The 25,904-nt window shown below is 46.9% G+C and overlaps 68 non-coding genes across 68 annotated transcripts; all 68 read left to right on the top strand.

Annotated features, from left to right (window-relative positions):
* The first annotated feature begins 533 nt into the window (after window positions 1-533).
* Window positions 534-652, top strand: LOC138553384 (5S ribosomal RNA). Its single transcript, XR_011297045.1, has one exon. It is a non-coding gene; the product is annotated as a 5S ribosomal RNA (ribosomal RNA).
* A 106-nt stretch (window positions 653-758) lies between these two features.
* LOC138553385 (5S ribosomal RNA) lies at window positions 759-877 on the top strand. The gene has a single exon (XR_011297046.1). It is a non-coding gene; the product is annotated as a 5S ribosomal RNA (ribosomal RNA).
* A 106-nt stretch (window positions 878-983) lies between these two features.
* LOC138552614 (5S ribosomal RNA) lies at window positions 984-1,102 on the top strand. The gene has a single exon (XR_011296294.1). It is a non-coding gene; the product is annotated as a 5S ribosomal RNA (ribosomal RNA).
* Window positions 1,103-1,768: 666 nt separating this feature from the next.
* Window positions 1,769-1,887, top strand: LOC138553386 (5S ribosomal RNA). The gene has a single exon (XR_011297047.1). It is a non-coding gene; the product is annotated as a 5S ribosomal RNA (ribosomal RNA).
* A 106-nt stretch (window positions 1,888-1,993) lies between these two features.
* LOC138552757 (5S ribosomal RNA) lies at window positions 1,994-2,112 on the top strand. Its single transcript, XR_011296435.1, has one exon. It is a non-coding gene; the product is annotated as a 5S ribosomal RNA (ribosomal RNA).
* Window positions 2,113-2,575: 463 nt separating this feature from the next.
* Window positions 2,576-2,694, top strand: LOC138551956 (5S ribosomal RNA). The gene has a single exon (XR_011295656.1). It is a non-coding gene; the product is annotated as a 5S ribosomal RNA (ribosomal RNA).
* A 107-nt stretch (window positions 2,695-2,801) lies between these two features.
* Window positions 2,802-2,920, top strand: LOC138552838 (5S ribosomal RNA). Its single transcript, XR_011296516.1, has one exon. It is a non-coding gene; the product is annotated as a 5S ribosomal RNA (ribosomal RNA).
* Window positions 2,921-3,026: 106 nt separating this feature from the next.
* LOC138552540 (5S ribosomal RNA) lies at window positions 3,027-3,145 on the top strand. The gene has a single exon (XR_011296222.1). It is a non-coding gene; the product is annotated as a 5S ribosomal RNA (ribosomal RNA).
* Window positions 3,146-3,251: 106 nt separating this feature from the next.
* LOC138553387 (5S ribosomal RNA) lies at window positions 3,252-3,370 on the top strand. The gene has a single exon (XR_011297048.1). It is a non-coding gene; the product is annotated as a 5S ribosomal RNA (ribosomal RNA).
* Window positions 3,371-3,833: 463 nt separating this feature from the next.
* LOC138553388 (5S ribosomal RNA) lies at window positions 3,834-3,952 on the top strand. Its single transcript, XR_011297049.1, has one exon. It is a non-coding gene; the product is annotated as a 5S ribosomal RNA (ribosomal RNA).
* Window positions 3,953-4,059: 107 nt separating this feature from the next.
* LOC138552839 (5S ribosomal RNA) lies at window positions 4,060-4,178 on the top strand. The gene has a single exon (XR_011296517.1). It is a non-coding gene; the product is annotated as a 5S ribosomal RNA (ribosomal RNA).
* Window positions 4,179-4,284: 106 nt separating this feature from the next.
* On the top strand, window positions 4,285-4,403 carry LOC138552542 (5S ribosomal RNA). The gene has a single exon (XR_011296224.1). It is a non-coding gene; the product is annotated as a 5S ribosomal RNA (ribosomal RNA).
* Window positions 4,404-4,509: 106 nt separating this feature from the next.
* LOC138553389 (5S ribosomal RNA) lies at window positions 4,510-4,628 on the top strand. Its single transcript, XR_011297050.1, has one exon. It is a non-coding gene; the product is annotated as a 5S ribosomal RNA (ribosomal RNA).
* A 463-nt stretch (window positions 4,629-5,091) lies between these two features.
* LOC138553390 (5S ribosomal RNA) lies at window positions 5,092-5,210 on the top strand. Its single transcript, XR_011297051.1, has one exon. It is a non-coding gene; the product is annotated as a 5S ribosomal RNA (ribosomal RNA).
* A 107-nt stretch (window positions 5,211-5,317) lies between these two features.
* On the top strand, window positions 5,318-5,436 carry LOC138552840 (5S ribosomal RNA). The gene has a single exon (XR_011296518.1). It is a non-coding gene; the product is annotated as a 5S ribosomal RNA (ribosomal RNA).
* Window positions 5,437-5,542: 106 nt separating this feature from the next.
* LOC138553391 (5S ribosomal RNA) lies at window positions 5,543-5,661 on the top strand. Its single transcript, XR_011297052.1, has one exon. It is a non-coding gene; the product is annotated as a 5S ribosomal RNA (ribosomal RNA).
* Window positions 5,662-5,767: 106 nt separating this feature from the next.
* Window positions 5,768-5,886, top strand: LOC138553393 (5S ribosomal RNA). Its single transcript, XR_011297054.1, has one exon. It is a non-coding gene; the product is annotated as a 5S ribosomal RNA (ribosomal RNA).
* A 666-nt stretch (window positions 5,887-6,552) lies between these two features.
* Window positions 6,553-6,671, top strand: LOC138552970 (5S ribosomal RNA). Its single transcript, XR_011296648.1, has one exon. It is a non-coding gene; the product is annotated as a 5S ribosomal RNA (ribosomal RNA).
* Window positions 6,672-6,777: 106 nt separating this feature from the next.
* LOC138551420 (5S ribosomal RNA) lies at window positions 6,778-6,896 on the top strand. The gene has a single exon (XR_011295142.1). It is a non-coding gene; the product is annotated as a 5S ribosomal RNA (ribosomal RNA).
* A 106-nt stretch (window positions 6,897-7,002) lies between these two features.
* On the top strand, window positions 7,003-7,121 carry LOC138553394 (5S ribosomal RNA). Its single transcript, XR_011297055.1, has one exon. It is a non-coding gene; the product is annotated as a 5S ribosomal RNA (ribosomal RNA).
* A 666-nt stretch (window positions 7,122-7,787) lies between these two features.
* On the top strand, window positions 7,788-7,906 carry LOC138553395 (5S ribosomal RNA). The gene has a single exon (XR_011297056.1). It is a non-coding gene; the product is annotated as a 5S ribosomal RNA (ribosomal RNA).
* Window positions 7,907-8,012: 106 nt separating this feature from the next.
* LOC138553396 (5S ribosomal RNA) lies at window positions 8,013-8,131 on the top strand. Its single transcript, XR_011297057.1, has one exon. It is a non-coding gene; the product is annotated as a 5S ribosomal RNA (ribosomal RNA).
* Window positions 8,132-8,797: 666 nt separating this feature from the next.
* LOC138553397 (5S ribosomal RNA) lies at window positions 8,798-8,916 on the top strand. The gene has a single exon (XR_011297058.1). It is a non-coding gene; the product is annotated as a 5S ribosomal RNA (ribosomal RNA).
* Window positions 8,917-9,022: 106 nt separating this feature from the next.
* LOC138553398 (5S ribosomal RNA) lies at window positions 9,023-9,141 on the top strand. Its single transcript, XR_011297059.1, has one exon. It is a non-coding gene; the product is annotated as a 5S ribosomal RNA (ribosomal RNA).
* Window positions 9,142-9,604: 463 nt separating this feature from the next.
* On the top strand, window positions 9,605-9,723 carry LOC138552644 (5S ribosomal RNA). The gene has a single exon (XR_011296324.1). It is a non-coding gene; the product is annotated as a 5S ribosomal RNA (ribosomal RNA).
* Window positions 9,724-9,830: 107 nt separating this feature from the next.
* On the top strand, window positions 9,831-9,949 carry LOC138552841 (5S ribosomal RNA). Its single transcript, XR_011296519.1, has one exon. It is a non-coding gene; the product is annotated as a 5S ribosomal RNA (ribosomal RNA).
* Window positions 9,950-10,055: 106 nt separating this feature from the next.
* On the top strand, window positions 10,056-10,174 carry LOC138553119 (5S ribosomal RNA). Its single transcript, XR_011296795.1, has one exon. It is a non-coding gene; the product is annotated as a 5S ribosomal RNA (ribosomal RNA).
* Window positions 10,175-10,637: 463 nt separating this feature from the next.
* On the top strand, window positions 10,638-10,756 carry LOC138553399 (5S ribosomal RNA). The gene has a single exon (XR_011297060.1). It is a non-coding gene; the product is annotated as a 5S ribosomal RNA (ribosomal RNA).
* Window positions 10,757-10,863: 107 nt separating this feature from the next.
* LOC138552842 (5S ribosomal RNA) lies at window positions 10,864-10,982 on the top strand. Its single transcript, XR_011296520.1, has one exon. It is a non-coding gene; the product is annotated as a 5S ribosomal RNA (ribosomal RNA).
* A 106-nt stretch (window positions 10,983-11,088) lies between these two features.
* LOC138552543 (5S ribosomal RNA) lies at window positions 11,089-11,207 on the top strand. Its single transcript, XR_011296225.1, has one exon. It is a non-coding gene; the product is annotated as a 5S ribosomal RNA (ribosomal RNA).
* Window positions 11,208-11,313: 106 nt separating this feature from the next.
* On the top strand, window positions 11,314-11,432 carry LOC138553400 (5S ribosomal RNA). The gene has a single exon (XR_011297061.1). It is a non-coding gene; the product is annotated as a 5S ribosomal RNA (ribosomal RNA).
* A 463-nt stretch (window positions 11,433-11,895) lies between these two features.
* On the top strand, window positions 11,896-12,014 carry LOC138553401 (5S ribosomal RNA). Its single transcript, XR_011297062.1, has one exon. It is a non-coding gene; the product is annotated as a 5S ribosomal RNA (ribosomal RNA).
* A 107-nt stretch (window positions 12,015-12,121) lies between these two features.
* Window positions 12,122-12,240, top strand: LOC138552843 (5S ribosomal RNA). Its single transcript, XR_011296521.1, has one exon. It is a non-coding gene; the product is annotated as a 5S ribosomal RNA (ribosomal RNA).
* Window positions 12,241-12,346: 106 nt separating this feature from the next.
* Window positions 12,347-12,465, top strand: LOC138552544 (5S ribosomal RNA). Its single transcript, XR_011296226.1, has one exon. It is a non-coding gene; the product is annotated as a 5S ribosomal RNA (ribosomal RNA).
* A 106-nt stretch (window positions 12,466-12,571) lies between these two features.
* Window positions 12,572-12,690, top strand: LOC138553402 (5S ribosomal RNA). The gene has a single exon (XR_011297063.1). It is a non-coding gene; the product is annotated as a 5S ribosomal RNA (ribosomal RNA).
* Window positions 12,691-13,153: 463 nt separating this feature from the next.
* On the top strand, window positions 13,154-13,272 carry LOC138553404 (5S ribosomal RNA). Its single transcript, XR_011297065.1, has one exon. It is a non-coding gene; the product is annotated as a 5S ribosomal RNA (ribosomal RNA).
* A 107-nt stretch (window positions 13,273-13,379) lies between these two features.
* Window positions 13,380-13,498, top strand: LOC138552845 (5S ribosomal RNA). The gene has a single exon (XR_011296523.1). It is a non-coding gene; the product is annotated as a 5S ribosomal RNA (ribosomal RNA).
* Window positions 13,499-13,604: 106 nt separating this feature from the next.
* On the top strand, window positions 13,605-13,723 carry LOC138553405 (5S ribosomal RNA). Its single transcript, XR_011297066.1, has one exon. It is a non-coding gene; the product is annotated as a 5S ribosomal RNA (ribosomal RNA).
* A 106-nt stretch (window positions 13,724-13,829) lies between these two features.
* LOC138553406 (5S ribosomal RNA) lies at window positions 13,830-13,948 on the top strand. Its single transcript, XR_011297067.1, has one exon. It is a non-coding gene; the product is annotated as a 5S ribosomal RNA (ribosomal RNA).
* Window positions 13,949-14,614: 666 nt separating this feature from the next.
* Window positions 14,615-14,733, top strand: LOC138552971 (5S ribosomal RNA). The gene has a single exon (XR_011296649.1). It is a non-coding gene; the product is annotated as a 5S ribosomal RNA (ribosomal RNA).
* A 106-nt stretch (window positions 14,734-14,839) lies between these two features.
* On the top strand, window positions 14,840-14,958 carry LOC138553407 (5S ribosomal RNA). Its single transcript, XR_011297068.1, has one exon. It is a non-coding gene; the product is annotated as a 5S ribosomal RNA (ribosomal RNA).
* A 106-nt stretch (window positions 14,959-15,064) lies between these two features.
* On the top strand, window positions 15,065-15,183 carry LOC138553408 (5S ribosomal RNA). The gene has a single exon (XR_011297069.1). It is a non-coding gene; the product is annotated as a 5S ribosomal RNA (ribosomal RNA).
* A 666-nt stretch (window positions 15,184-15,849) lies between these two features.
* LOC138553409 (5S ribosomal RNA) lies at window positions 15,850-15,968 on the top strand. The gene has a single exon (XR_011297070.1). It is a non-coding gene; the product is annotated as a 5S ribosomal RNA (ribosomal RNA).
* Window positions 15,969-16,074: 106 nt separating this feature from the next.
* LOC138553410 (5S ribosomal RNA) lies at window positions 16,075-16,193 on the top strand. The gene has a single exon (XR_011297071.1). It is a non-coding gene; the product is annotated as a 5S ribosomal RNA (ribosomal RNA).
* Window positions 16,194-16,859: 666 nt separating this feature from the next.
* Window positions 16,860-16,978, top strand: LOC138553411 (5S ribosomal RNA). Its single transcript, XR_011297072.1, has one exon. It is a non-coding gene; the product is annotated as a 5S ribosomal RNA (ribosomal RNA).
* A 106-nt stretch (window positions 16,979-17,084) lies between these two features.
* LOC138553412 (5S ribosomal RNA) lies at window positions 17,085-17,203 on the top strand. The gene has a single exon (XR_011297073.1). It is a non-coding gene; the product is annotated as a 5S ribosomal RNA (ribosomal RNA).
* Window positions 17,204-17,869: 666 nt separating this feature from the next.
* Window positions 17,870-17,988, top strand: LOC138553413 (5S ribosomal RNA). Its single transcript, XR_011297074.1, has one exon. It is a non-coding gene; the product is annotated as a 5S ribosomal RNA (ribosomal RNA).
* Window positions 17,989-18,094: 106 nt separating this feature from the next.
* On the top strand, window positions 18,095-18,213 carry LOC138553415 (5S ribosomal RNA). The gene has a single exon (XR_011297076.1). It is a non-coding gene; the product is annotated as a 5S ribosomal RNA (ribosomal RNA).
* A 463-nt stretch (window positions 18,214-18,676) lies between these two features.
* LOC138552645 (5S ribosomal RNA) lies at window positions 18,677-18,795 on the top strand. Its single transcript, XR_011296325.1, has one exon. It is a non-coding gene; the product is annotated as a 5S ribosomal RNA (ribosomal RNA).
* Window positions 18,796-18,902: 107 nt separating this feature from the next.
* Window positions 18,903-19,021, top strand: LOC138552846 (5S ribosomal RNA). The gene has a single exon (XR_011296524.1). It is a non-coding gene; the product is annotated as a 5S ribosomal RNA (ribosomal RNA).
* Window positions 19,022-19,127: 106 nt separating this feature from the next.
* LOC138553120 (5S ribosomal RNA) lies at window positions 19,128-19,246 on the top strand. The gene has a single exon (XR_011296796.1). It is a non-coding gene; the product is annotated as a 5S ribosomal RNA (ribosomal RNA).
* Window positions 19,247-19,709: 463 nt separating this feature from the next.
* Window positions 19,710-19,828, top strand: LOC138553416 (5S ribosomal RNA). Its single transcript, XR_011297077.1, has one exon. It is a non-coding gene; the product is annotated as a 5S ribosomal RNA (ribosomal RNA).
* Window positions 19,829-19,935: 107 nt separating this feature from the next.
* On the top strand, window positions 19,936-20,054 carry LOC138552847 (5S ribosomal RNA). The gene has a single exon (XR_011296525.1). It is a non-coding gene; the product is annotated as a 5S ribosomal RNA (ribosomal RNA).
* Window positions 20,055-20,160: 106 nt separating this feature from the next.
* Window positions 20,161-20,279, top strand: LOC138552545 (5S ribosomal RNA). The gene has a single exon (XR_011296227.1). It is a non-coding gene; the product is annotated as a 5S ribosomal RNA (ribosomal RNA).
* Window positions 20,280-20,385: 106 nt separating this feature from the next.
* On the top strand, window positions 20,386-20,504 carry LOC138553417 (5S ribosomal RNA). Its single transcript, XR_011297078.1, has one exon. It is a non-coding gene; the product is annotated as a 5S ribosomal RNA (ribosomal RNA).
* A 463-nt stretch (window positions 20,505-20,967) lies between these two features.
* On the top strand, window positions 20,968-21,086 carry LOC138553418 (5S ribosomal RNA). Its single transcript, XR_011297079.1, has one exon. It is a non-coding gene; the product is annotated as a 5S ribosomal RNA (ribosomal RNA).
* Window positions 21,087-21,193: 107 nt separating this feature from the next.
* LOC138552848 (5S ribosomal RNA) lies at window positions 21,194-21,312 on the top strand. The gene has a single exon (XR_011296526.1). It is a non-coding gene; the product is annotated as a 5S ribosomal RNA (ribosomal RNA).
* A 106-nt stretch (window positions 21,313-21,418) lies between these two features.
* On the top strand, window positions 21,419-21,537 carry LOC138553419 (5S ribosomal RNA). Its single transcript, XR_011297080.1, has one exon. It is a non-coding gene; the product is annotated as a 5S ribosomal RNA (ribosomal RNA).
* A 106-nt stretch (window positions 21,538-21,643) lies between these two features.
* LOC138553420 (5S ribosomal RNA) lies at window positions 21,644-21,762 on the top strand. Its single transcript, XR_011297081.1, has one exon. It is a non-coding gene; the product is annotated as a 5S ribosomal RNA (ribosomal RNA).
* Window positions 21,763-22,428: 666 nt separating this feature from the next.
* LOC138552972 (5S ribosomal RNA) lies at window positions 22,429-22,547 on the top strand. The gene has a single exon (XR_011296650.1). It is a non-coding gene; the product is annotated as a 5S ribosomal RNA (ribosomal RNA).
* A 106-nt stretch (window positions 22,548-22,653) lies between these two features.
* Window positions 22,654-22,772, top strand: LOC138553421 (5S ribosomal RNA). Its single transcript, XR_011297082.1, has one exon. It is a non-coding gene; the product is annotated as a 5S ribosomal RNA (ribosomal RNA).
* Window positions 22,773-22,878: 106 nt separating this feature from the next.
* On the top strand, window positions 22,879-22,997 carry LOC138553422 (5S ribosomal RNA). Its single transcript, XR_011297083.1, has one exon. It is a non-coding gene; the product is annotated as a 5S ribosomal RNA (ribosomal RNA).
* A 666-nt stretch (window positions 22,998-23,663) lies between these two features.
* LOC138553423 (5S ribosomal RNA) lies at window positions 23,664-23,782 on the top strand. The gene has a single exon (XR_011297084.1). It is a non-coding gene; the product is annotated as a 5S ribosomal RNA (ribosomal RNA).
* A 106-nt stretch (window positions 23,783-23,888) lies between these two features.
* Window positions 23,889-24,007, top strand: LOC138553424 (5S ribosomal RNA). Its single transcript, XR_011297085.1, has one exon. It is a non-coding gene; the product is annotated as a 5S ribosomal RNA (ribosomal RNA).
* A 666-nt stretch (window positions 24,008-24,673) lies between these two features.
* LOC138553426 (5S ribosomal RNA) lies at window positions 24,674-24,792 on the top strand. Its single transcript, XR_011297087.1, has one exon. It is a non-coding gene; the product is annotated as a 5S ribosomal RNA (ribosomal RNA).
* A 106-nt stretch (window positions 24,793-24,898) lies between these two features.
* On the top strand, window positions 24,899-25,017 carry LOC138553427 (5S ribosomal RNA). The gene has a single exon (XR_011297088.1). It is a non-coding gene; the product is annotated as a 5S ribosomal RNA (ribosomal RNA).
* A 463-nt stretch (window positions 25,018-25,480) lies between these two features.
* On the top strand, window positions 25,481-25,599 carry LOC138552646 (5S ribosomal RNA). Its single transcript, XR_011296326.1, has one exon. It is a non-coding gene; the product is annotated as a 5S ribosomal RNA (ribosomal RNA).
* Window positions 25,600-25,706: 107 nt separating this feature from the next.
* LOC138552849 (5S ribosomal RNA) lies at window positions 25,707-25,825 on the top strand. Its single transcript, XR_011296527.1, has one exon. It is a non-coding gene; the product is annotated as a 5S ribosomal RNA (ribosomal RNA).
* Window positions 25,826-25,904: the final 79 nt, after the last annotated feature.

Consider the following 25,904-nt stretch of genomic DNA (forward strand, 5'->3'; position numbering starts at 1 on the left):
ACATATAATTAGCATACAGGTAGTGTGTTCATGGGTAATAAATCGACTTTCACATGTAATGCAGTACAGAGAATATTGAGTCCTTCAAGAGGCATGAAAGAAAGCCGTTATTGTGTTGATTGTTCTCTCCACCTCCCTGCAACAGAAACAGGATGGATGGATTAAAGTTATCCTACCAGACATAGGAGTTCTGAATGGGCCCACCAGTCTTATATATCTCGCCTGATCGAGCCTGATCGAGCGCTGATCGAGCGATGAGCGTGGTATCATGTTGCAAGTGGCTGCATGGCTTAGCTTACTAAATGCAAATGCATAAGAGTAATATTCTTAGCATTTCTAGAGCCTACGGCCACACCACACTAAGCAGTGTCGGGCCTAGTTAGTACCTGGATGGGAGACCGCCTGGGAATACCAGGTGCTGTAGGCTTTTTTGTGCTCCAAGTTCAGGAAGTGAGCCATTTCTCAATTGCCTTTCAAAACTGCAAGGTCTAGCCGACTAGATGCTTAAAAGTACAAAACTCACTAGGACCAGAGCCTACGGCCACACCACACTGAATGCGCCCGATCTCGTCTGATCTCGGAAGCTAAGCAGTGTCGGGCCTAGTTAGTACCTGGATGGGAGACCGCCTGGGAATACCAGGTGCTGTAGGCTTTTTTGTGCTCCAAGTTCAGGAAGTGAGCCATTTCTCAATTGCCTTTCAAAACTGCAAGGTCTAGCCGACTAGATGCTTAAAAGTACAAAACTCACTAGGCCCAGAGCCTACGGCCACACCACACTGAATGCGCCCGATCTCGTCTGATCTCGGAAGCTAAGCAGTGTCGGGCCTAGTTAGTACCTGGATGGGAGACCGCCTGGGAATACCAGGTGCTGTAGGCTTTTTTGTGCTCCAAGTTCAGGAAGTGAGCCATTTCTCAATTGCCTTTCAAAACTGCAAGGTCTAGCCGACTAGATGCTTAAAAGTACAAAACTCACTAGGCCCAGAGCCTACGGCCACACCACACTGAATGCGCCCGATCTCGTATGATCTCGGAAGCTAAGCAGTGTCGGGCCTAGTTAGTACCTGGATGGGAGACCGCCTGGGAATACCAGGTGCTGTAGGCTATTTTGTGCTCCATGATTAGTAATTGCGCAACTTCTCAATTACTTTTCAAATTTGGTATGTTTCCAAAATAATTGTATCCCGTTTTATAGCGGAAATGTTGGACAGCATTATGAGGGCTGGAGCTACCTATTTACATATAATTAGCATACAGGTAGTGTGTTCATGGGTAATAAATCGACTTTCACATGTAATGCAGTACAGAGAATATTGAGTCCTTCAAGAGGCATGAAAGAAAGCCGTTATTGTGTTGATTGTTCTCTCCACCTCCCTGCAACAGAAACAGGATGGATGGATTAAAGTTATCCTACCAGACATAGGAGTCCTGAATGGGCCCACCAGTCTTATATATCTCGCCTGATCGAGCCTGATCGAGCGCTGATCGAGCGATGAGCGTGGTATCATGTTGCAAGTGGCTGCATGGCTTAGCTTACTAAATGCAAATGCATAAGAGTAATATTCTTAGCATTTCTAGAGCCTACGGCCACACCACACTAAGCAGTGTCGGGCCTAGTTAGTACCTGGATGGGAGACCGCCTGGGAATACCAGGTGCTGTAGGCTTTTTTGTGCTCCAAGTTCAGGAAGTGAGCCATTTCTCAATTGCCTTTCAAAACTGCAAGGTCTAGCCGACTAGATGCTTAAAAGTACAAAACTCACTAGGACCAGAGCCTACGGCCACACCACACTGAATGCGCCCGATCTCGTCTGATCTCGGAAGCTAAGCAGTGTCGGGCCTAGTTAGTACCTGGATGGGAGACCGCCTGGGAATACCAGGTGCTGTAGGCTTTTTTGTGCTCCAAGTTCAGGAAGTGAGCCATTTCTCAATTGCCTTTCAAAACTGCAAGGTCTAGCCGACTAGATGCTTAAAAGTACAAAACTCACTAGGCCCAGAACCTACGGCCACACCACACTGAATGCGCCCGATCTCGTCTGATCTCGGAAGCTAAGCAGTGTCGGGCCTAGTTAGTACCTGGATGGGAGACCGCCTGGGAATACCAGGTGCTGTAGGCTATTTTGTGCTCCATGATTAGTAATTGCACAACTTCTCAATTACTTTTCAAATTTGGTATGTTTCCAAAATAATTGTATCCCGTTTTATAGCGGAAATGTTGGACAACATTATGAGGGCTGGAGCTACCTATTTACATATAATTAGCATACAGGTAGTGTGTTCATGGGTAATAAATCGACTTTCACATGTAATGCAGTACAGAGAATATTGAGTCCTTCAAGAGGCATGAAAGAAAGCCGTTATTGTGTTGATTGTTCTCTCCACCTCCCTGCAACAGAAACAGGATGGATGGATTAAAGTTATCCTACCAGACATAGGAGTCCTGAATGGGCCCACCAGTCTTATATATCTCGCCTGATCGAGCCTGATCGAGCGATGAGCGTGGTATCATGTTGCAAGTGGCTGCATGGCTTAGCTTACTAAATGCAAATGCATAAGAGTAATATTCTTAGCATTTCTAGAGCCTACGGCCACACCACACTGAATGCGCCCGATCTCGTCTGATCTCGGAAGCTAAGCAGTGTTGGGCCTAGTTAGTACCTGGATGGGAGACCGCCTGGGAATACCAGGTGCTGTAGGCTTTTTTTTTGCTCCAAGTTCAGGAAGTGAGCCATTTCTCAATTGCCTTTCAAAACTGCAAGGTCTAGCCGACTAGATGCTTAAAAGTACAAAACTCACTAGGCCCAGAGCCTACGGCCACACCACACTGAATGCGCCTGATCTCGTCTGATCTCGGAAGCTAAGCAGTGTCGGGCCTAGTTAGTACCTGGATGGGAGACCGCATGGGAATACCAGGTGCTGTAGGCTTTTTTGTGCTCCAAGTTCAGGAAGTGAGCCATTTCTCAATTGCCTTTCAAAACTGCAAGGTCTAGCCGACTAGATGCTTAAAAGTACAAAACTCACTAGGCCCAGAGCCTACGGCCACACCACACTGAATGCGCCCGATCTCGTCTGATCTCGGAAGCTAAGCAGTGTCGGGCCTAGTTAGTACCTGGATGGGAGACCGCCTGGGAATATCAGGTGCTGTAGGCTTTTTTGTGCTCCAAGTTCAGGAAGTGAGCCATTTCTCAATTGCCTTTCAAAACTGCAAGGTCTAGCCGACTAGATGCTTAAAAGTACAAAACTCACTAGGCCCAGAGCCTACGGCCACACCACACTGAATGCGCCCGATCTCGTCTGATCTCGGAAGCTAAGCAGTGTCGGGCCTAGTTAGTACCTGGATGGGAGACCGCCTGGGAATACCAGGTGCTGTAGGCTATTTTGTGCTCCATGATTAGTAATTGCGCAACTTCTCAATTACTTTTCAAATTTGGTATGTTTCCAAAATAATTGTATCCCGTTTTATAGCGGAAATGTTGGACAGCATTATGAGGGCTGGAGCTACCTATTTACATATAATTAGCATACAGGTAGTGTGTTCATGGGTAATAAATCGACTTTCACATGTAATGCAGTACAGAGAATATTGAGTCCTTCAAGAGGCATGAAAGAAAGCCGTTATTGTGTTGATTGTTCTCTCCACCTCCCTGCAACAGAAACAGGATGGATGGATTAAAGTTATCCTACCAGACATAGGAGTCCTGAATGGGCCCACCAGTCTTATATATCTCGCCTGATCGAGCCTGATCGAGCGATGAGCGTGGTATCATGTTGCAAGTGGCTGCATGGCTTAGCTTACTAAATGCAAATGCATAAGAGTAATATTCTTAGCATTTCTAGAGCCTACGGCCACACCACACTGAATGCGCCCGATCTCGTCTGATCTCGGAAGCTAAGCAGTGTCGGGCCTAGTTAGTACCTGGATGGGAGACCGCCTGGGAATACCAGGTGCTGTAGGCTTTTTTTTTGCTCCAAGTTCAGGAAGTGAGCCATTTCTCAATTGCCTTTCAAAACTGCAAGGTCTAGCCGACTAGATGCTTAAAAGTACAAAACTCACTAGGCCCAGAGCCTACGGCCACACCACACTGAATGCGCCTGATCTCGTCTGATCTCGGAAGCTAAGCAGTGTCGGGCCTAGTTAGTACCTGGATGGGAGACCGCATGGGAATACCAGGTGCTGTAGGCTTTTTTGTGCTCCAAGTTCAGGAAGTGAGCCATTTCTCAATTGCCTTTCAAAACTGCAAGGTCTAGCCGACTAGATGCTTAAAAGTACAAAACTCACTAGGCCCAGAGCCTACGGCCACACCACACTGAATGCGCCCGATCTCGTCTGATCTCGGAAGCTAAGCAGTGTCGGGCCTAGTTAGTACCTGGATGGGAGACCGCCTGGGAATATCAGGTGCTGTAGGCTTTTTTGTGCTCCAAGTTCAGGAAGTGAGCCATTTCTCAATTGCCTTTCAAAACTGCAAGGTCTAGCCGACTAGATGCTTAAAAGTACAAAACTCACTAGGCCCAGAGCCTACGGCCACACCACACTGAATGCGCCCGATCTCGTCTGATCTCGGAAGCTAAGCAGTGTCGGGCCTAGTTAGTACCTGGATGGGAGACCGCCTGGGAATACCAGGTGCTGTAGGCTATTTTGTGCTCCATGATTAGTAATTGCGCAACTTCTCAATTACTTTTCAAATTTGGTATGTTTCCAAAATAATTGTATCCCGTTTTATAGCGGAAATGTTGGACAGCATTATGAGGGCTGGAGCTACCTATTTACATATAATTAGCATACAGGTAGTGTGTTCATGGGTAATAAATCGACTTTCACATGTAATGCAGTACAGAGAATATTGAGTCCTTCAAGAGGCATGAAAGAAAGCCGTTATTGTGTTGATTGTTCTCTCCACCTCCCTGCAACAGAAACAGGATGGATGGATTAAAGTTATCCTACCAGACATAGGAGTCCTGAATGGGCCCACCAGTCTTATATATCTCGCCTGATCGAGCCTGATCGAGCGATGAGCGTGGTATCATGTTGCAAGTGGCTGCATGGCTTAGCTTACTAAATGCAAATGCATAAGAGTAATATTCTTAGCATTTCTAGAGCCTACGGCCACACCACACTGAATGCGCCCGATCTCGTCTGATCTCGGAAGCTAAGCAGTGTCGGGCCTAGTTAGTACCTGGATGGGAGACCGCCTGGGAATACCAGGTGCTGTAGGCTTTTTTTTTGCTCCAAGTTCAGGAAGTGAGCCATTTCTCAATTGCCTTTCAAAACTGCAAGGTCTAGCCGACTAGATGCTTAAAAGTACAAAACTCACTAGGCCCAGAGCCTACGGCCACACCACACTGAATGCGCCTGATCTCGTCTGATCTCGGAAGCTAAGCAGTGTCGGGCCTAGTTAGTACCTGGATGGGAGACCGCATGGGAATACCAGGTGCTGTAGGCTTTTTTGTGCTCCAAGTTCAGGAAGTGAGCCATTTCTCAATTGCCTTTCAAAACTGCAAGGTCTAGCCGACTAGATGCTTAAAAGTACAAAACTCACTAGGCCCAGAGCCTACGGCCACACCACACTGAATGCGCCCGATCTCGTCTGATCTCGGAAGCTAAGCAGTGTCGGGCCTAGTTAGTACCTGGATGGGAGACCGCCTGGGAATACCAGGTGCTGTAGGCTTTTTTGTGCTCCAAGTTCAGGAAGTGAGCCATTTCTCAATTGCCTTTCAAAACTGCAAGGTCTAGCCGACTAGATGCTTAAAAGTACAAAACTCACTAGGCCCAGAGCCTACGGCCACACCACACTGAATGCGCCCGATCTCGTCTGATCTCGGAAGCTAAGCAGTGTCGGGCCTAGTTAGTACCTGGATGGGAGACCGCCTGGGAATACCAGGTGCTGTAGGCTATTTTGTGCTCCATGATTAGTAATTGCGCAACTTCTCAATTACTTTTCAAATTTGGTATGTTTCCAAAATAATTGTATCCCGTTTTATAGCGGAAATGTTGGACAGCATTATGAGGGCTGGAGCTACCTATTTACATATAATTAGCATACAGGTAGTGTGTTCATGGGTAATAAATCGACTTTCACATGTAATGCAGTACAGAGAATATTGAGTCCTTCAAGAGGCATGAAAGAAAGCCGTTATTGTGTTGATTGTTCTCTCCACCTCCCTGCAACAGAAACAGGATGGATGGATTAAAGTTATCCTACCAGACATAGGAGTCCTGAATGGGCCCACCAGTCTTATATATCTCGCCTGATCGAGCCTGATCGAGCGCTGATCGAGCGATGAGCGTGGTATCATGTTGCAAGTGGCTGCATGGCTTAGCTTACTAAATGCAAATGCATAAGAGTAATATTCTTAGCATTTCTAGAGCCTACGGCCACACCACACTAAGCAGTGTCGGGCCTAGTTAGTACCTGGATGGGAGACCGCCTGGGAATACCAGGTGCTGTAGGCTTTTTTGTGCTCCAAGTTCAGGAAGTGAGCCATTTCTCAATTGCCTTTCAAAACTGCAAGGTCTAGCCGACTAGATGCTTAAAAGTACAAAACTCACTAGGACCAGAGCCTACGGCCACACCACACTGAATGCGCCCGATCTCGTCTGATCTTGGAAGCTAAGCAGTGTCGGGCCTAGTTAGTACCTGGATGGGAGACCGCCTGGGAATACCAGGTGCTGTAGGCTTTTTTGTGCTCCAAGTTCAGGAAGTGAGCCATTTCTCAATTGCCTTTCAAAACTGCAAGGTCTAGCCGACTAGATGCTTAAAAGTACAAAACTCACTAGGCCCAGAGCCTACGGCCACACCACACTGAATGCGCCCGATCTCGTCTGATCTCGGAAGCTAAGCAGTGTCGGGCCTAGTTAGTACCTGGATGGGAGACCTCCTGGGAATACCAGGTGCTGTAGGCTTTTTTGTGCTCCAAGTTCAGGAAGTGAGCCATTTCTCAATTGCCTTTCAAAACTGCAAGGTCTAGCCGACTAGATGCTTAAAAGTACAAAACTCACTAGGCCCAGAGCCTACGGCCACACCACACTGAATGCGCCCGATCTCGTCTGATCTCGGAAGCTAAGCAGTGTCGGGCCTAGTTAGTACCTGGATGGGAGACCGCCTGGGAATACCAGGTGCTGTAGGCTATTTTGTGCTCCATGATTAGTAATTGCGCAACTTCTCAATTACTTTTCAAATTTGGTATGTTTCCAAAATAATTGTATCCCGTTTTATAGCGGAAATGTTGGACAGCATTATGAGGGCTGGAGCTACCTATTTACATATAATTAGCATACAGGTAGTGTGTTCATGGGTAATAAATCGACTTTCACATGTAATGCAGTACAGAGAATATTGAGTCCTTCAAGAGGCATGAAAGAAAGCCGTTATTGTGTTGATTGTTCTCTCCACCTCCCTGCAACAGAAACAGGATGGATGGATTAAAGTTATCCTACCAGACATAGGAGTTCTGAATGGGCCCACCAGTCTTATATATCTCGCCTGATCGAGCCTGATCGAGCGCTGATCGAGCGATGAGCGTGGTATCATGTTGCAAGTGGCTGCATGGCTTAGCTTACTAAATGCAAATGCATAAGAGTAATATTCTTAGCATTTCTAGAGCCTACGGCCACACCACACTAAGCAGTGTCGGGCCTAGTTAGTACCTGGATGGGAGACCGCCTGGGAATACCAGGTGCTGTAGGCTTTTTTGTGCTCCAAGTTCAGGAAGTGAGCCATTTCTCAATTGCCTTTCAAAACTGCAAGGTCTAGCCGACTAGATGCTTAAAAGTACAAAACTCACTAGGACCAGAGCCTACGGCCACACCACACTGAATGCGCCCGATCTCGTCTGATCTCGGAAGCTAAGCAGTGTCGGGCCTAGTTAGTACCTGGATGGGAGACCGCCTGGGAATACCAGGTGCTGTAGGCTTTTTTGTGCTCCAAGTTCAGGAAGTGAGCCATTTCTCAATTGCCTTTCAAAACTGCAAGGTCTAGCCGACTAGATGCTTAAAAGTACAAAACTCACTAGGCCCAGAGCCTACGGCCACACCACACTGAATGCGCCCGATCTCGTCTGATCTCGGAAGCTAAGCAGTGTCGGGCCTAGTTAGTACCTGGATGGGAGACCGCCTGGGAATACCAGGTGCTGTAGGCTATTTTGTGCTCCATGATTAGTAATTGCACAACTTCTCAATTACTTTTCAAATTTGGTATGTTTCCAAAATAATTGTATCCCGTTTTATAGCGGAAATGTTGGACAACATTATGAGGGCTGGAGCTACCTATTTACATATAATTAGCATACAGGTAGTGTGTTCATGGGTAATAAATCGACTTTCACATGTAATGCAGTACAGAGAATATTGAGTCCTTCAAGAGGCATGAAAGAAAGCCGTTATTGTGTTGATTGTTCTCTCCACCTCCCTGCAACAGAAACAGGATGGATGGATTAAAGTTATCCTACCAGACATAGGAGTCCTGAATGGGCCCACCAGTCTTATATATCTCGCCTGATCGAGCCTGATCGAGCGCTGATCGAGCGATGAGCGTGGTATCATGTTGCAAGTGGCTGCATGGCTTAGCTTACTAAATGCAAATGCATAAGAGTAATATTCTTAGCATTTCTAGAGCCTACGGCCACACCACACTAAGCAGTGTCGGGCCTAGTTAGTACCTGGATGGGAGACCGCCTGGGAATACCAGGTGCTGTAGGCTTTTTTGTGCTCCAAGTTCAGGAAGTGAGCCATTTCTCAATTGCCTTTCAAAACTGCAAGGTCTAGCCGACTAGATGCTTAAAAGTACAAAACTCACTAGGACCAGAGCCTACGGCCACACCACACTGAATGCGCCCGATCTCGTCTGATCTCGGAAGCTAAGCAGTGTCGGGCCTAGTTAGTACCTGGATGGGAGACCGCCTGGGAATACCAGGTGCTGTAGGCTTTTTTGTGCTCCAAGTTCAGGAAGTGAGCCATTTCTCAATTGCCTTTCAAAACTGCAAGGTCTAGCCGACTAGATGCTTAAAAGTACAAAACTCACTAGGCCCAGAGCCTACGGCCACACCACACTGAATGCGCCCGATCTCGTCTGATCTCGGAAGCTAAGCAGTGTCGGGCCTAGTTAGTACCTGGATGGGAGACCGCCTGGGAATACCAGGTGCTGTAGGCTATTTTGTGCTCCATGATTAGTAATTGCACAACTTCTCAATTACTTTTCAAATTTGGTATGTTTCCAAAATAATTGTATCCCGTTTTATAGCGGAAATGTTGGACAACATTATGAGGGCTGGAGCTACCTATTTACATATAATTAGCATACAGGTAGTGTGTTCATGGGTAATAAATCGACTTTCACATGTAATGCAGTACAGAGAATATTGAGTCCTTCAAGAGGCATGAAAGAAAGCCGTTATTGTGTTGATTGTTCTCTCCACCTCCCTGCAACAGAAACAGGATGGATGGATTAAAGTTATCCTACCAGACATAGGAGTCCTGAATGGGCCCACCAGTCTTATATATCTCGCCTGATCGAGCCTGATCGAGCGATGAGCGTGGTATCATGTTGCAAGTGGCTGCATGGCTTAGCTTACTAAATGCAAATGCATAAGAGTAATATTCTTAGCATTTCTAGAGCCTACGGCCACACCACACTGAATGCGCCTGATCTCGTCTGATCTCGGAAGCTAAGCAGTGTCGGGCCTAGTTAGTACCTGGATGGGAGACCGCCTGGGAATACCAGGTGCTGTAGGCTTTTTTTTTGCTCCAAGTTCAGGAAGTGAGCCATTTCTCAATTGCCTTTCAAAACTGCAAGGTCTAGCCGACTATATGCTTAAAAGTACAAAACTCACTAGGCCCAGAGCCTACGGCCACACCACACTGAATGCGCCTGATCTCGTCTGATCTCGGAAGCTAAGCAGTGTCGGGCCTAGTTAGTACCTGGATGGGAGACCGCATGGGAATACCAGGTGCTGTAGGCTTTTTTGTGCTCCAAGTTCAGGAAGTGAGCCATTTCTCAATTGCCTTTCAAAACTGCAAGGTCTAGCCGACTAGATGCTTAAAAGTACAAAACTCACTAGGCCCAGAGCCTACGGCCACACCACACTGAATGCGCCCGATCTCGTCTGATCTCGGAAGCTAAGCAGTGTCGGGCCTAGTTAGTACCTGGATGGGAGACCGCCTGGCAATACCAGGTGCTGTAGGCTATTTTGTGCTCCATGATTAGTAATTGCACAACTTCTCAATTACTTTTCAAATTTGGTATGTTTCCAAAATAATTTTATCCCGTTTTATAGCGGAAATGTTGGACAACATTATGAGGGCTGGAGCTACCTATTTACATATAATTAGCATACAGGTAGTGTGTTCATGGGTAATAAATCGACTTTCACATGTAATGCAGTACAGAGAATATTGAGTCCTTCAAGAGGCATGAAAGAAAGCCGTTATTGTGTTGATTGTTCTCTCCACCTCCCTGCAACAGAAACAGGATGGATGGATTAAAGTTATCCTACCAGACATAGGAGTCCTGAATGGGCCCACCAGTCTTATATATCTCGCCTGATCGAGCCTGATCGAGCGATGAGCGTGGTATCATGTTGCAAGTGGCTGCATGGCTTAGCTTACTAAATGCAAATGCATAAGAGTAATATTCTTAGCATTTCTAGAGCCTACGGCCACACCACACTGAATGCGCCCGATCTCGTCTGATCTCGGAAGCTAAGCAGTGTCGGGCCTAGTTAGTACCTGGATGGGAGACCGCCTGGGAATACCAGGTGCTGTAGGCTTTTTTTTTGCTCCGAGTTCAGGAAGTGAGCCATTTCTCAATTGCCTTTCAAAACTGCAAGGTCTAGCCGACTAGATGCTTAAAAGTACAAAACTCACTAGGCCCAGAGCCTACGGCCACACCACACTGAATGCGCCTGATCTCGTCTGATCTCGGAAGCTAAGCAGTGTCGGGCCTAGTTAGTACCTGGATGGGAGACCGCATGGGAATACCAGGTGCTGTAGGCTTTTTTGTGCTCCAAGTTCAGGAAGTGAGCCATTTCTCAATTGCCTTTCAAAACTGCAAGGTCTAGCCGACTAGATGCTTAAAAGTACAAAACTCACTAGGCCCAGAGCCTACGGCCACACCACACTGAATGCGCCCGATCTCGTCTGATCTCGGAAGCTAAGCAGTGTCGGGCCTAGTTAGTACCTGGATGGGAGACCGCCTGGGAATATCAGGTGCTGTAGGCTTTTTTGTGCTCCAAGTTCAGGAAGTGAGCCATTTCTCAATTGCCTTTCAAAACTGCAAGGTCTAGCCGACTAGATGCTTAAAAGTACAAAACTCACTAGGCCCAGAGCCTACGGCCACACCACACTGAATGCGCCCGATCTCGTCTGATCTCGGAAGCTAAGCAGTGTCGGGCCTAGTTAGTACCTGGATGGGAGACCGCCTGGGAATACCAGGTGCTGTAGGCTATTTTGTGCTCCATGATTAGTAATTGCGCAACTTCTCAATTACTTTTCAAATTTGGTATGTTTCCAAAATAATTGTATCCCGTTTTATAGCGGAAATGTTGGACAGCATTATGAGGGCTGGAGCTACCTATTTACATATAATTAGCATACAGGTAGTGTGTTCATGGGTAATAAATCGACTTTCACATGTAATGCAGTACAGAGAATATTGAGTCCTTCAAGAGGCATGAAAGAAAGCCGTTATTGTGTTGATTGTTCTCTCCACCTCCCTGCAACAGAAACAGGATGGATGGATTAAAGTTATCCTACCAGACATAGGAGTCCTGAATGGGCCCACCAGTCTTATATATCTCGCCTGATCGAGCCTGATCGAGCGATGAGCGTGGTATCATGTTGCAAGTGGCTGCATGGCTTAGCTTACTAAATGCAAATGCATAAGAGTAATATTCTTAGCATTTCTAGAGCCTACGGCCACACCACACTGAATGCGCCCGATCTCGTCTGATCTCGGAAGCTAAGCAGTGTCGGGCCTAGTTAGTACCTGGATGGGAGACCGCCTGGGAATACCAGGTGCTGTAGGCTTTTTTTTTGCTCCAAGTTCAGGAAGTGAGCCATTTCTCAATTGCCTTTCAAAACTGCAAGGTCTAGCCGACTAGATGCTTAAAAGTACAAAACTCACTAGGCCCAGAGCCTACGGCCACACCACACTGAATGCGCCTGATCTCGTCTGATCTCGGAAGCTAAGCAGTGTCGGGCCTAGTTAGTACCTGGATGGGAGACCGCATGGGAATACCAGGTGCTGTAGGCTTTTTTGTGCTCCAAGTTCAGGAAGTGAGCCATTTCTCAATTGCCTTTCAAAACTGCAAGGTCTAGCCGACTAGATGCTTAAAAGTACAAAACTCACTAGGCCCAGAGCCTACGGCCACACCACACTGAATGCGCCCGATCTCGTCTGATCTCGGAAGCTAAGCAGTGTCGGGCCTAGTTAGTACCTGGATGGGAGACCGCCTGGGAATATCAGGTGCTGTAGGCTTTTTTGTGCTCCAAGTTCAGGAAGTGAGCCATTTCTCAATTGCCTTTCAAAACTGCAAGGTCTAGCCGACTAGATGCTTAAAAGTACAAAACTCACTAGGCCCAGAGCCTACGGCCACACCACACTGAATGCGCCCGATCTCGTCTGATCTCGGAAGCTAAGCAGTGTCGGGCCTAGTTAGTACCTGGATGGGAGACCGCCTGGGAATACCAGGTGCTGTAGGCTATTTTGTGCTCCATGATTAGTAATTGCGCAACTTCTCAATTACTTTTCAAATTTGGTATGTTTCCAAAATAATTGTATCCCGTTTTATAGCGGAAATGTTGGACAGCATTATGAGGGCTGGAGCTACCTATTTACATATAATTAGCATACAGGTAGTGTGTTCATGGGTAATAAATCGACTTTCACATGTAATGCAGTACAGAGAATATTGAGTCCTTCAAGAGGCATGAAAGAAAGCCGTTATTGTGTTGATTGTTCTCTCCACCTCCCTGCAACAGAAACAGGATGGATGGATTAAAGTTATCCTACCAGACATAGGAGTCCTGAATGGGCCCACCAGTCTTATATATCTCGCCTGATCGAGCCTGATCGAGCGATGAGCGTGGTATCATGTTGCAAGTGGCTGCATGGCTTAGCTTACTAAATGCAAATGCATAAGAGTAATATTCTTAGCATTTCTAGAGCCTACGGCCACACCACACTGAATGCGCCCGATCTCGTCTGATCTCGGAAGCTAAGCAGTGTCGGGCCTAGTTAGTACCTGGATGGGAGACCGCCTGGGAATACCAGGTGCTGTAGGCTTTTTTTTTGCTCCAAGTTCAGGAAGTGAGCCATTTCTCAATTGCCTTTCAAAACTGCAAGGTCTAGCCGACTAGATGCTTAAAAGTACAAAACTCACTAGGCCCAGAGCCTACGGCCACACCACACTGAATGCGCCTGATCTCGTCTGATCTCGGAAGCTAAGCAGTGTCGGGCCTAGTTAGTACCTGGATGGGAGACCGCATGGGAATACCAGGTGCTGTAGGCTTTTTTGTGCTCCAAGTTCAGGAAGTGAGCCATTTCTCAATTGCCTTTCAAAACTGCAAGGTCTAGCCGACTAGATGCTTAAAAGTACAAAACTCACTAGGCCCAGAGCCTACGGCCACACCACACTGAATGCGCCCGATCTCGTCTGATCTCGGAAGCTAAGCAGTGTCGGGCCTAGTTAGTACCTGGATGGGAGACCGCCTGGGAATACCAGGTGCTGTAGGCTTTTTTGTGCTCCAAGTTCAGGAAGTGAGCCATTTCTCAATTGCCTTTCAAAACTGCAAGGTCTAGCCGACTAGATGCTTAAAAGTACAAAACTCACTAGGCCCAGAGCCTACGGCCACACCACACTGAATGCGCCCGATCTCGTCTGATCTCGGAAGCTAAGCAGTGTCGGGCCTAGTTAGTACCTGGATGGGAGACCGCCTGGGAATACCAGGTGCTGTAGGCTATTTTGTGCTCCATGATTAGTAATTGCGCAACTTCTCAATTACTTTTCAAATTTGGTATGTTTCCAAAATAATTGTATCCCGTTTTATAGCGGAAATGTTGGACAGCATTATGAGGGCTGGAGCTACCTATTTACATATAATTAGCATACAGGTAGTGTGTTCATGGGTAATAAATCGACTTTCACATGTAATGCAGTACAGAGAATATTGAGTCCTTCAAGAGGCATGAAAGAAAGCCGTTATTGTGTTGATTGTTCTCTCCACCTCCCTGCAACAGAAACAGGATGGATGGATTAAAGTTATCCTACCAGACATAGGAGTCCTGAATGGGCCCACCAGTCTTATATATCTCGCCTGATCGAGCCTGATCGAGCGCTGATCGAGCGATGAGCGTGGTATCATGTTGCAAGTGGCTGCATGGCTTAGCTTACTAAATGCAAATGCATAAGAGTAATATTCTTAGCATTTCTAGAGCCTACGGCCACACCACACTAAGCAGTGTCGGGCCTAGTTAGTACCTGGATGGGAGACCGCCTGGGAATACCAGGTGCTGTAGGCTTTTTTGTGCTCCAAGTTCAGGAAGTGAGCCATTTCTCAATTGCCTTTCAAAACTGCAAGGTCTAGCCGACTAGATGCTTAAAAGTACAAAACTCACTAGGACCAGAGCCTACGGCCACACCACACTGAATGCGCCCGATCTCGTCTGATCTTGGAAGCTAAGCAGTGTCGGGCCTAGTTAGTACCTGGATGGGAGACCGCCTGGGAATACCAGGTGCTGTAGGCTTTTTTGTGCTCCAAGTTCAGGAAGTGAGCCATTTCTCAATTGCCTTTCAAAACTGCAAGGTCTAGCCGACTAGATGCTTAAAAGTACAAAACTCACTAGGCCCAGAGCCTACGGCCACACCACACTGAATGCGCCCGATCTCGTCTGATCTCGGAAGCTAAGCAGTGTCGGGCCTAGTTAGTACCTGGATGGGAGACCGCCTGGGAATACCAGGTGCTGTAGGCTTTTTTGTGCTCCAAGTTCAGGAAGTGAGCCATTTCTCAATTGCCTTTCAAAACTGCAAGGTCTAGCCGACTAGATGCTTAAAAGTACAAAACTCACTAGGCCCAGAGCCTACGGCCACACCACACTGAATGCGCCCGATCTCGTCTGATCTCGGAAGCTAAGCAGTGTCGGGCCTAGTTAGTACCTGGATGGGAGACCGCCTGGGAATACCAGGTGCTGTAGGCTATTTTGTGCTCCATGATTAGTAATTGCGCAACTTCTCAATTACTTTTCAAATTTGGTATGTTTCCAAAATAATTGTATCCCGTTTTATAGCGGAAATGTTGGACAGCATTATGAGGGCTGGAGCTACCTATTTACATATAATTAGCATACAGGTAGTGTGTTCATGGGTAATAAATCGACTTTCACATGTAATGCAGTACAGAGAATATTGAGTCCTTCAAGAGGCATGAAAGAAAGCCGTTATTGTGTTGATTGTTCTCTCCACCTCCCTGCAACAGAAACAGGATGGATGGATTAAAGTTATCCTACCAGACATAGGAGTTCTGAATGGGCCCACCAGTCTTATATATCTCGCCTGATCGAGCCTGATCGAGCGCTGATCGAGCGATGAGCGTGGTATCATGTTGCAAGTGGCTGCATGGCTTAGCTTACTAAATGCAAATGCATAAGAGTAATATTCTTAGCATTTCTAGAGCCTACGGCCACACCACACTAAGCAGTGTCGGGCCTAGTTAGTACCTGGATGGGAGACCGCCTGGGAATACCAGGTGCTGTAGGCTTTTTTGTGCTCCAAGTTCAGGAAGTGAGCCATTTCTCAATTGCCTTTCAAAACTGCAAGGTCTAGCCGACTAGATGCTTAAAAGTACAAAACTCACTAGGACCAGAGCCTACGGCCACACCACACTGAATGCGCCCGATCTCGTCTGATCTCGGAAGCTAAGCAGTGTCGGGCCTAGTTAGTACCTGGATGGGAGACCGCCTGGGAATACCAGGTGCTGTAGGCTTTTTTGTGCTCCAAGTTCAGGAAGTGAGCCATTTCTCAATTGCCTTTCAAAACTGCAAGGTCTAGCCGACTAGATGCTTAAAAGTACAAAACTCACTAGGCCCAGAGCCTACGGCCACACCACACTGAATGCGCCCGATCTCGTCTGATCTCGGAAGCTAAGCAGTGTCGGGCCTAGTTAGTACCTGGATGGGAGACCGCCTGGGAATACCAGGTGCTGTAGGCTATTTTGTGCTCCATGATTAGTAATTGCACAACTTCTCAATTACTTTTCAAATTTGGTATGTTTCCAAAATAATTGTATCCCGTTTTATAGCGGAAATGTTGGACAACATTATGAGGGCTGGAGCTACCTATTTACATATAATTAGCATACAGGTAGTGTGTTCATGGGTAATAAATCGACTTTCACATGTAATGCAGTACAGAGAATATTGAGTCCTTCAAGAGGCATGAAAGAAAGCCGTTATTGTGTTGATTGTTCTCTCCACCTCCCTGCAACAGAAACAGGATGGATGGATTAAAGTTATCCTACCAGACATAGGAGTCCTGAATGGGCCCACCAGTCTTATATATCTCGCCTGATCGAGCCTGATCGAGCGCTGATCGAGCGATGAGCGTGGTATCATGTTGCAAGTGGCTGCATGGCTTAGCTTACTAAATGCAAATGCATAAGAGTAATATTCTTAGCATTTCTAGAGCCTACGGCCACACCACACTAAGCAGTGTCGGGCCTAGTTAGTACCTGGATGGGAGACCGCCTGGGAATACCAGGTGCTGTAGGCTTTTTTGTGCTCCAAGTTCAGGAAGTGAGCCATTTCTCAATTGCCTTTCAAAACTGCAAGGTCTAGCCGACTAGATGCTTAAAAGTACAAAACTCACTAGGACCAGAGCCTACGGCCACACCACACTGAATGCGCCCGATCTCGTCTGATCTCGGAAGCTAAGCAGTGTCGGGCCTAGTTAGTACCTGGATGGGAGACCGCCTGGGAATACCAGGTGCTGTAGGCTTTTTTGTGCTCCAAGTTCAGGAAGTGAGCCATTTCTCAATTGCCTTTCAAAACTGCAAGGTCTAGCCGACTAGATGCTTAAAAGTACAAAACTCACTAGGCCCAGAGCCTACGGCCACACCACACTGAATGCGCCCGATCTCGTCTGATCTCGGAAGCTAAGCAGTGTCGGGCCTAGTTAGTACCTGGATGGGAGACCGCCTGGGAATACCAGGTGCTGTAGGCTATTTTGTGCTCCATGATTAGTAATTGCACAACTTCTCAATTACTTTTCAAATTTGGTATGTTTCCAAAATAATTGTATCCCGTTTTATAGCGGAAATGTTGGACAACATTATGAGGGCTGGAGCTACCTATTTACATATAATTAGCATACAGGTAGTGTGTTCATGGGTAATAAATCGACTTTCACATGTAATGCAGTACAGAGAATATTGAGTCCTTCAAGAGGCATGAAAGAAAGCCGTTATTGTGTTGATTGTTCTCTCCACCTCCCTGCAACAGAAACAGGATGGATGGATTAAAGTTATCCTACCAGACATAGGAGTCCTGAATGGGCCCACCAGTCTTATATATCTCGCCTGATCGAGCCTGATCGAGCGCTGATCGAGCGATGAGCGTGGTATCATGTTGCAAGTGGCTGCATGGCTTAGCTTACTAAATGCAAATGCATAAGAGTAATATTCTTAGCATTTCTAGAGCCTACGGCCACACCACACTAAGCAGTGTCGGGCCTAGTTAGTACCTGGATGGGAGACCGCCTGGGAATACCAGGTGCTGTAGGCTTTTTTGTGCTCCAAGTTCAGGAAGTGAGCCATTTCTCAATTGCCTTTCAAAACTGCAAGGTCTAGCCGACTAGATGCTTAAAAGTACAAAACTCACTAGGACCAGAGCCTACGGCCACACCACACTGAATGCGCCCGATCTCGTCTGATCTCGGAAGCTAAGCAGTGTCGGGCCTAGTTAGTACCTGGATGGGAGACCGCCTGGGAATACCAGGTGCTGTAGGCTTTTTTGTGCTCCAAGTTCAGGAAGTGAGCCATTTCTCAATTGCCTTTCAAAACTGCAAGGTCTAGCCGACTAGATGCTTAAAAGTACAAAACTCACTAGGCCCAGAGCCTACGGCCACACCACACTGAATGCGCCCGATCTCGTCTGATCTCGGAAGCTAAGCAGTGTCGGGCCTAGTTAGTACCTGGATGGGAGACCGCCTGGGAATACCAGGTGCTGTAGGCTATTTTGTGCTCCATGATTAGTAATTGCACAACTTCTCAATTACTTTTCAAATTTGGTATGTTTCCAAAATAATTGTATCCCGTTTTATAGCGGAAATGTTGGACAACATTATGAGGGCTGGAGCTACCTATTTACATATAATTAGCATACAGGTAGTGTGTTCATGGGTAATAAATCGACTTTCACATGTAATGCAGTACAGAGAATATTGAGTCCTTCAAGAGGCATGAAAGAAAGCCGTTATTGTGTTGATTGTTCTCTCCACCTCCCTGCAACAGAAACAGGATGGATGGATTAAAGTTATCCTACCAGACATAGGAGTCCTGAATGGGCCCACCAGTCTTATATATCTCGCCTGATCGAGCCTGATCGAGCGATGAGCGTGGTATCATGTTGCAAGTGGCTGCATGGCTTAGCTTACTAAATGCAAATGCATAAGAGTAATATTCTTAGCATTTCTAGAGCCTACGGCCACACCACACTGAATGCGCCTGATCTCGTCTGATCTCGGAAGCTAAGCAGTGTCGGGCCTAGTTAGTACCTGGATGGGAGACCGCCTGGGAATACCAGGTGCTGTAGGCTTTTTTTTTGCTCCAAGTTCAGGAAGTGAGCCATTTCTCAATTGCCTTTCAAAACTGCAAGGTCTAGCCGACTATATGCTTAAAAGTACAAAACTCACTAGGCCCAGAGCCTACGGCCACACCACACTGAATGCGCCTGATCTCGTCTGATCTCGGAAGCTAAGCAGTGTCGGGCCTAGTTAGTACCTGGATGGGAGACCGCATGGGAATACCAGGTGCTGTAGGCTTTTTTGTGCTCCAAGTTCAGGAAGTGAGCCATTTCTCAATTGCCTTTCAAAACTGCAAGGTCTAGCCGACTAGATGCTTAAAAGTACAAAACTCACTAGGCCCAGAGCCTACGGCCACACCACACTGAATGCGCCCGATCTCGTCTGATCTCGGAAGCTAAGCAGTGTCGGGCCTAGTTAGTACCTGGATGGGAGACCGCCTGGCAATACCAGGTGCTGTAGGCTATTTTGTGCTCCATGATTAGTAATTGCACAACTTCTCAATTACTTTTCAAATTTGGTATGTTTCCAAAATAATTTTATCCCGTTTTATAGCGGAAATGTTGGACAACATTATGAGGGCTGGAGCTACCTATTTACATATAATTAGCATACAGGTAGTGTGTTCATGGGTAATAAATCGACTTTCACATGTAATGCAGTACAGAGAATATTGAGTCCTTCAAGAGGCATGAAAGAAAGCCGTTATTGTGTTGATTGTTCTCTCCACCTCCCTGCAACAGAAACAGGATGGATGGATTAAAGTTATCCTACCAGACATAGGAGTCCTGAATGGGCCCACCAGTCTTATATATCTCGCCTGATCGAGCCTGATCGAGCGATGAGCGTGGTATCATGTTGCAAGTGGCTGCATGGCTTAGCTTACTAAATGCAAATGCATAAGAGTAATATTCTTAGCATTTCTAGAGCCTACGGCCACACCACACTGAATGCGCCCGATCTCGTCTGATCTCGGAAGCTAAGCAGTGTCGGGCCTAGTTAGTACCTGGATGGGAGACCGCCTGGGAATACCAGGTGCTGTAGGCTTTTTTTTTGCTCCAAGTTCAGGAAGTGAGCCATTTCTCAATTGCCTTTCAAAACTGCAAGGTCTAGCCGACTAGATGCTTAAAAGTACAAAACTCACTAGGCCCAGAGCCTACGGCCACACCACACTGAATGCGCCTGATCTCGTCTGATCTCGGAAGCTAAGCAGTGTCGGGCCTAGTTAGTACCTGGATGGGAGACCGCATGGGAATACCAGGTGCTGTAGGCTTTTTTGTGCTCCAAGTTCAGGAAGTGAGCCATTTCTCAATTGCCTTTCAAAACTGCAAGGTCTAGCCGACTAGATGCTTAAAAGTACAAAACTCACTAGGCCCAGAGCCTACGGCCACACCACACTGAATGCGCCCGATCTCGTCTGATCTCGGAAGCTAAGCAGTGTCGGGCCTAGTTAGTACCTGGATGGGAGACCGCCTGGGAATATCAGGTGCTGTAGGCTTTTTTGTGCTCCAAGTTCAGGAAGTGAGCCATTTCTCAATTGCCTTTCAAAACTGCAAGGTCTAGCCGACTAGATGCTTAAAAGTACAAAACTCACTAGGCCCAGAGCCTACGGCCACACCACACTGAATGCGCCCGATCTCGTCTGATCTCGGAAGCTAAGCAGTGTCGGGCCTAGTTAGTACCTGGATGGGAGACCGCCTGGGAATACCAGGTGCTGTAGGCTATTTTGTGCTCCATGATTAGTAATTGCGCAACTTCTCAATTACTTTTCAAATTTGGTATGTTTCCAAAATAATTGTATCCCGTTTTATAGCGGAAATGTTGGACAGCATTATGAGGGCTGGAGCTACCTATTTACATATAATTAGCATACAGGTAGTGTGTTCATGGGTAATAAATCGACTTTCACATGTAATGCAGTACAGAGAATATTGAGTCCTTCAAGAGGCATGAAAGAAAGCCGTTATTGTGTTGATTGTTCTCTCCACCTCCCTGCAACAGAAACAGGATGGATGGATTAAAGTTATCCTACCAGACATAGGAGTCCTGAATGGGCCCACCAGTCTTATATATCTCGCCTGATCGAGCCTGATCGAGCGATGAGCGTGGTATCATGTTGCAAGTGGCTGCATGGCTTAGCTTACTAAATGCAAATGCATAAGAGTAATATTCTTAGCATTTCTAGAGCCTACGGCCACACCACACTGAATGCGCCCGATCTCGTCTGATCTCGGAAGCTAAGCAGTGTCGGGCCTAGTTAGTACCTGGATGGGAGACCGCCTGGGAATACCAGGTGCTGTAGGCTTTTTTTTTGCTCCAAGTTCAGGAAGTGAGCCATTTCTCAATTGCCTTTCAAAACTGCAAGGTCTAGCCGACTAGATGCTTAAAAGTACAAAACTCACTAGGCCCAGAGCCTACGGCCACACCACACTGAATGCGCCTGATCTCGTCTGATCTCGGAAGCTAAGCAGTGTCGGGCCTAGTTAGTACCTGGATGGGAGACCGCATGGGAATACCAGGTGCTGTAGGCTTTTTTGTGCTCCAAGTTCAGGAAGTGAGCCATTTCTCAATTGCCTTTCAAAACTGCAAGGTCTAGCCGACTAGATGCTTAAAAGTACAAAACTCACTAGGCCCAGAGCCTACGGCCACACCACACTGAATGCGCCCGATCTCGTCTGATCTCGGAAGCTAAGCAGTGTCGGGCCTAGTTAGTACCTGGATGGGAGACCGCCTGGGAATACCAGGTGCTGTAGGCTTTTTTGTGCTCCAAGTTCAGGAAGTGAGCCATTTCTCAATTGCCTTTCAAAACTGCAAGGTCTAGCCGACTAGATGCTTAAAAGTACAAAACTCACTAGGCCCAGAGCCTACGGCCACACCACACTGAATGCGCCCGATCTCGTCTGATCTCGGAAGCTAAGCAGTGTCGGGCCTAGTTAGTACCTGGATGGGAGACCGCCTGGGAATACCAGGTGCTGTAGGCTATTTTGTGCTCCATGATTAGTAATTGCGCAACTTCTCAATTACTTTTCAAATTTGGTATGTTTCCAAAATAATTGTATCCCGTTTTATAGCGGAAATGTTGGACAGCATTATGAGGGCTGGAGCTACCTATTTACATATAATTAGCATACAGGTAGTGTGTTCATGGGTAATAAATCGACTTTCACATGTAATGCAGTACAGAGAATATTGAGTCCTTCAAGAGGCATGAAAGAAAGCCGTTATTGTGTTGATTGTTCTCTCCACCTCCCTGCAACAGAAACAGGATGGATGGATTAAAGTTATCCTACCAGACATAGGAGTCCTGAATGGGCCCACCAGTCTTATATATCTCGCCTGATCGAGCCTGATCGAGCGCTGATCGAGCGATGAGCGTGGTATCATGTTGCAAGTGGCTGCATGGCTTAGCTTACTAAATGCAAATGCATAAGAGTAATATTCTTAGCATTTCTAGAGCCTACGGCCACACCACACTAAGCAGTGTCGGGCCTAGTTAGTACCTGGATGGGAGACCGCCTGGGAATACCAGGTGCTGTAGGCTTTTTTGTGCTCCAAGTTCAGGAAGTGAGCCATTTCTCAATTGCCTTTCAAAACTGCAAGGTCTAGCCGACTAGATGCTTAAAAGTACAAAACTCACTAGGACCAGAGCCTACGGCCACACCACACTGAATGCGCCCGATCTCGTCTGATCTTGGAAGCTAAGCAGTGTCGGGCCTAGTTAGTACCTGGATGGGAGACCGCCTGGGAATACCAGGTGCTGTAGGCTTTTTTGTGCTCCAAGTTCAGGAAGTGAGCCATTTCTCAATTGCCTTTCAAAACTGCAAGGTCTAGCCGACTAGATGCTTAAAAGTACAAAACTCACTAGGCCCAGAGCCTACGGCCACACCACACTGAATGCGCCCGATCTCGTCTGATCTCGGAAGCTAAGCAGTGTCGGGCCTAGTTAGTACCTGGATGGGAGACCGCCTGGGAATACCAGGTGCTGTAGGCTTTTTTGTGCTCCAAGTTCAGGAAGTGAGCCATTTCTCAATTGCCTTTCAAAACTGCAAGGTCTAGCCGACTAGATGCTTAAAAGTACAAAACTCACTAGGCCCAGAGCCTACGGCCACACCACACTGAATGCGCCCGATCTCGTCTGATCTCGGAAGCTAAGCAGTGTCGGGCCTAGTTAGTACCTGGATGGGAGACCGCCTGGGAATACCAGGTGCTGTAGGCTATTTTGTGCTCCATGATTAGTAATTGCGCAACTTCTCAATTACTTTTCAAATTTGGTATGTTTCCAAAATAATTGTATCCCGTTTTATAGCGGAAATGTTGGACAGCATTATGAGGGCTGGAGCTACCTATTTACATATAATTAGCATACAGGTAGTGTGTTCATGGGTAATAAATCGACTTTCACATGTAATGCAGTACAGAGAATATTGAGTCCTTCAAGAGGCATGAAAGAAAGCCGTTATTGTGTTGATTGTTCTCTCCACCTCCCTGCAACAGAAACAGGATGGATGGATTAAAGTTATCCTACCAGACATAGGAGTTCTGAATGGGCCCACCAGTCTTATATATCTCGCCTGATCGAGCCTGATCGAGCGCTGATCGAGCGATGAGCGTGGTATCATGTTGCAAGTGGCTGCATGGCTTAGCTTACTAAATGCAAATGCATAAGAGTAATATTCTTAGCATTTCTAGAGCCTACGGCCACACCACACTAAGCAGTGTCGGGCCTAGTTAGTACCTGGATGGGAGACCGCCTGGGAATACCAGGTGCTGTAGGCTTTTTTGTGCTCCAAGTTCAGGAAGTGAGCCATTTCTCAATTGCCTTTCAAAACTGCAAGGTCTAGCCGACTAGATGCTTAAAAGTACAAAACTCACTAGGACCAGAGCCTACGGCCACACCACACTGAATGCGCCCGATCTCGTCTGATCTCGGAAGCTAAGCAGTGTCGGGCCTAGTTAGTACCTGGATGGGAGACCGCCTGGGAATACCAGGTGCTGTAGGCTTTTTTGTGCTCCAAGTTCAGGAAGTGAGCCATTTCTCAATTGCCTTTCAAAACTGCAAGGTCTAGCCGACTAGATGCTTAAAAGTACAAAACTCACTAGGCCCAGAGCCTACGGCCACACCACACTGAATGCGCCCGATCTCGTCTGATCTCGGAAGCTAAGCAGTGTCGGGCCTAGTTAGTACCTGGATGGGAGACCGCCTGGGAATACCAGGTGCTGTAGGCTATTTTGTGCTCCATGATTAGTAATTGCACAACTTCTCAATTACTTTTCAAATTTGGTATGTTTCCAAAATAATTGTATCCCGTTTTATAGCGGAAATGTTGGACAACATTATGAGGGCTGGAGCTACCTATTTACATATAATTAGCATACAGGTAGTGTGTTCATGGGTAATAAATCGACTTTCACATGTAATGCAGTACAGAGAATATTGAGTCCTTCAAGAGGCATGAAAGAAAGCCGTTATTGTGTTGATTGTTCTCTCCACCTCCCTGCAACAGAAACAGGATGGATGGATTAAAGTTATCCTACCAGACATAGGAGTCCTGAATGGGCCCACCAGTCTTATATATCTCGCCTGATCGAGCCTGATCGAGCGCTGATCGAGCGATGAGCGTGGTATCATGTTGCAAGTGGCTGCATGGCTTAGCTTACTAAATGCAAATGCATAAGAGTAATATTCTTAGCATTTCTAGAGCCTACGGCCACACCACACTAAGCAGTGTCGGGCCTAGTTAGTACCTGGATGGGAGACCGCCTGGGAATACCAGGTGCTGTAGGCTTTTTTGTGCTCCAAGTTCAGGAAGTGAGCCATTTCTCAATTGCCTTTCAAAACTGCAAGGTCTAGCCGACTAGATGCTTAAAAGTACAAAACTCACTAGGACCAGAGCCTACGGCCACACCACACTGAATGCGCCCGATCTCGTCTGATCTCGGAAGCTAAGCAGTGTCGGGCCTAGTTAGTACCTGGATGGGAGACCGCCTGGGAATACCAGGTGCTGTAGGCTTTTTTGTGCTCCAAGTTCAGGAAGTGAGCCATTTCTCAATTGCCTTTCAAAACTGCAAGGTCTAGCCGACTAGATGCTTAAAAGTACAAAACTCACTAGGCCCAGAGCCTACGGCCACACCACACTGAATGCGCCCGATCTCGTCTGATCTCGGAAGCTAAGCAGTGTCGGGCCTAGTTAGTACCTGGATGGGAGACCGCCTGGGAATACCAGGTGCTGTAGGCTATTTTGTGCTCCATGATTAGTAATTGCACAACTTCTCAATTACTTTTCAAATTTGGTATGTTTCCAAAATAATTGTATCCCGTTTTATAGCGGAAATGTTGGACAACATTATGAGGGCTGGAGCTACCTATTTACATATAATTAGCATACAGGTAGTGTGTTCATGGGTAATAAATCGACTTTCACATGTAATGCAGTACAGAGAATATTGAGTCCTTCAAGAGGCATGAAAGAAAGCCGTTATTGTGTTGATTGTTCTCTCCACCTCCCTGCAACAGAAACAGGATGGATGGATTAAAGTTATCCTACCAGACATAGGAGTCCTGAATGGGCCCACCAGTCTTATATATCTCGCCTGATCGAGCCTGATCGAGCGATGAGCGTGGTATCATGTTGCAAGTGGCTGCATGGCTTAGCTTACTAAATGCAAATGCATAAGAGTAATATTCTTAGCATTTCTAGAGCCTACGGCCACACCACACTGAATGCGCCTGATCTCGTCTGATCTCGGAAGCTAAGCAGTGTCGGGCCTAGTTAGTACCTGGATGGGAGACCGCCTGGGAATACCAGGTGCTGTAGGCTTTTTTTTTGCTCCAAGTTCAGGAAGTGAGCCATTTCTCAATTGCCTTTCAAAACTGCAAGGTCTAGCCGACTATATGCTTAAAAGTACAAAACTCACTAGGCCCAGAGCCTACGGCCACACCACACTGAATGCGCCTGATCTCGTCTGATCTCGGAAGCTAAGCAGTGTCGGGCCTAGTTAGTACCTGGATGGGAGACCGCATGGGAATACCAGGTGCTGTAGGCTTTTTTGTGCTCCAAGTTCAGGAAGTGAGCCATTTCTCAATTGCCTTTCAAAACTGCAAGGTCTAGCCGACTAGATGCTT

The sequence above is a fragment of the Ambystoma mexicanum genome, unplaced genomic scaffold (genome assembly GCF_040938575.1).
Source record: "Ambystoma mexicanum isolate Mex_15411 unplaced genomic scaffold, UKY_AmexF1_1 Mex_scaf106, whole genome shotgun sequence".
NCBI lineage: Eukaryota > Metazoa > Chordata > Amphibia > Caudata > Ambystomatidae > Ambystoma > Ambystoma mexicanum.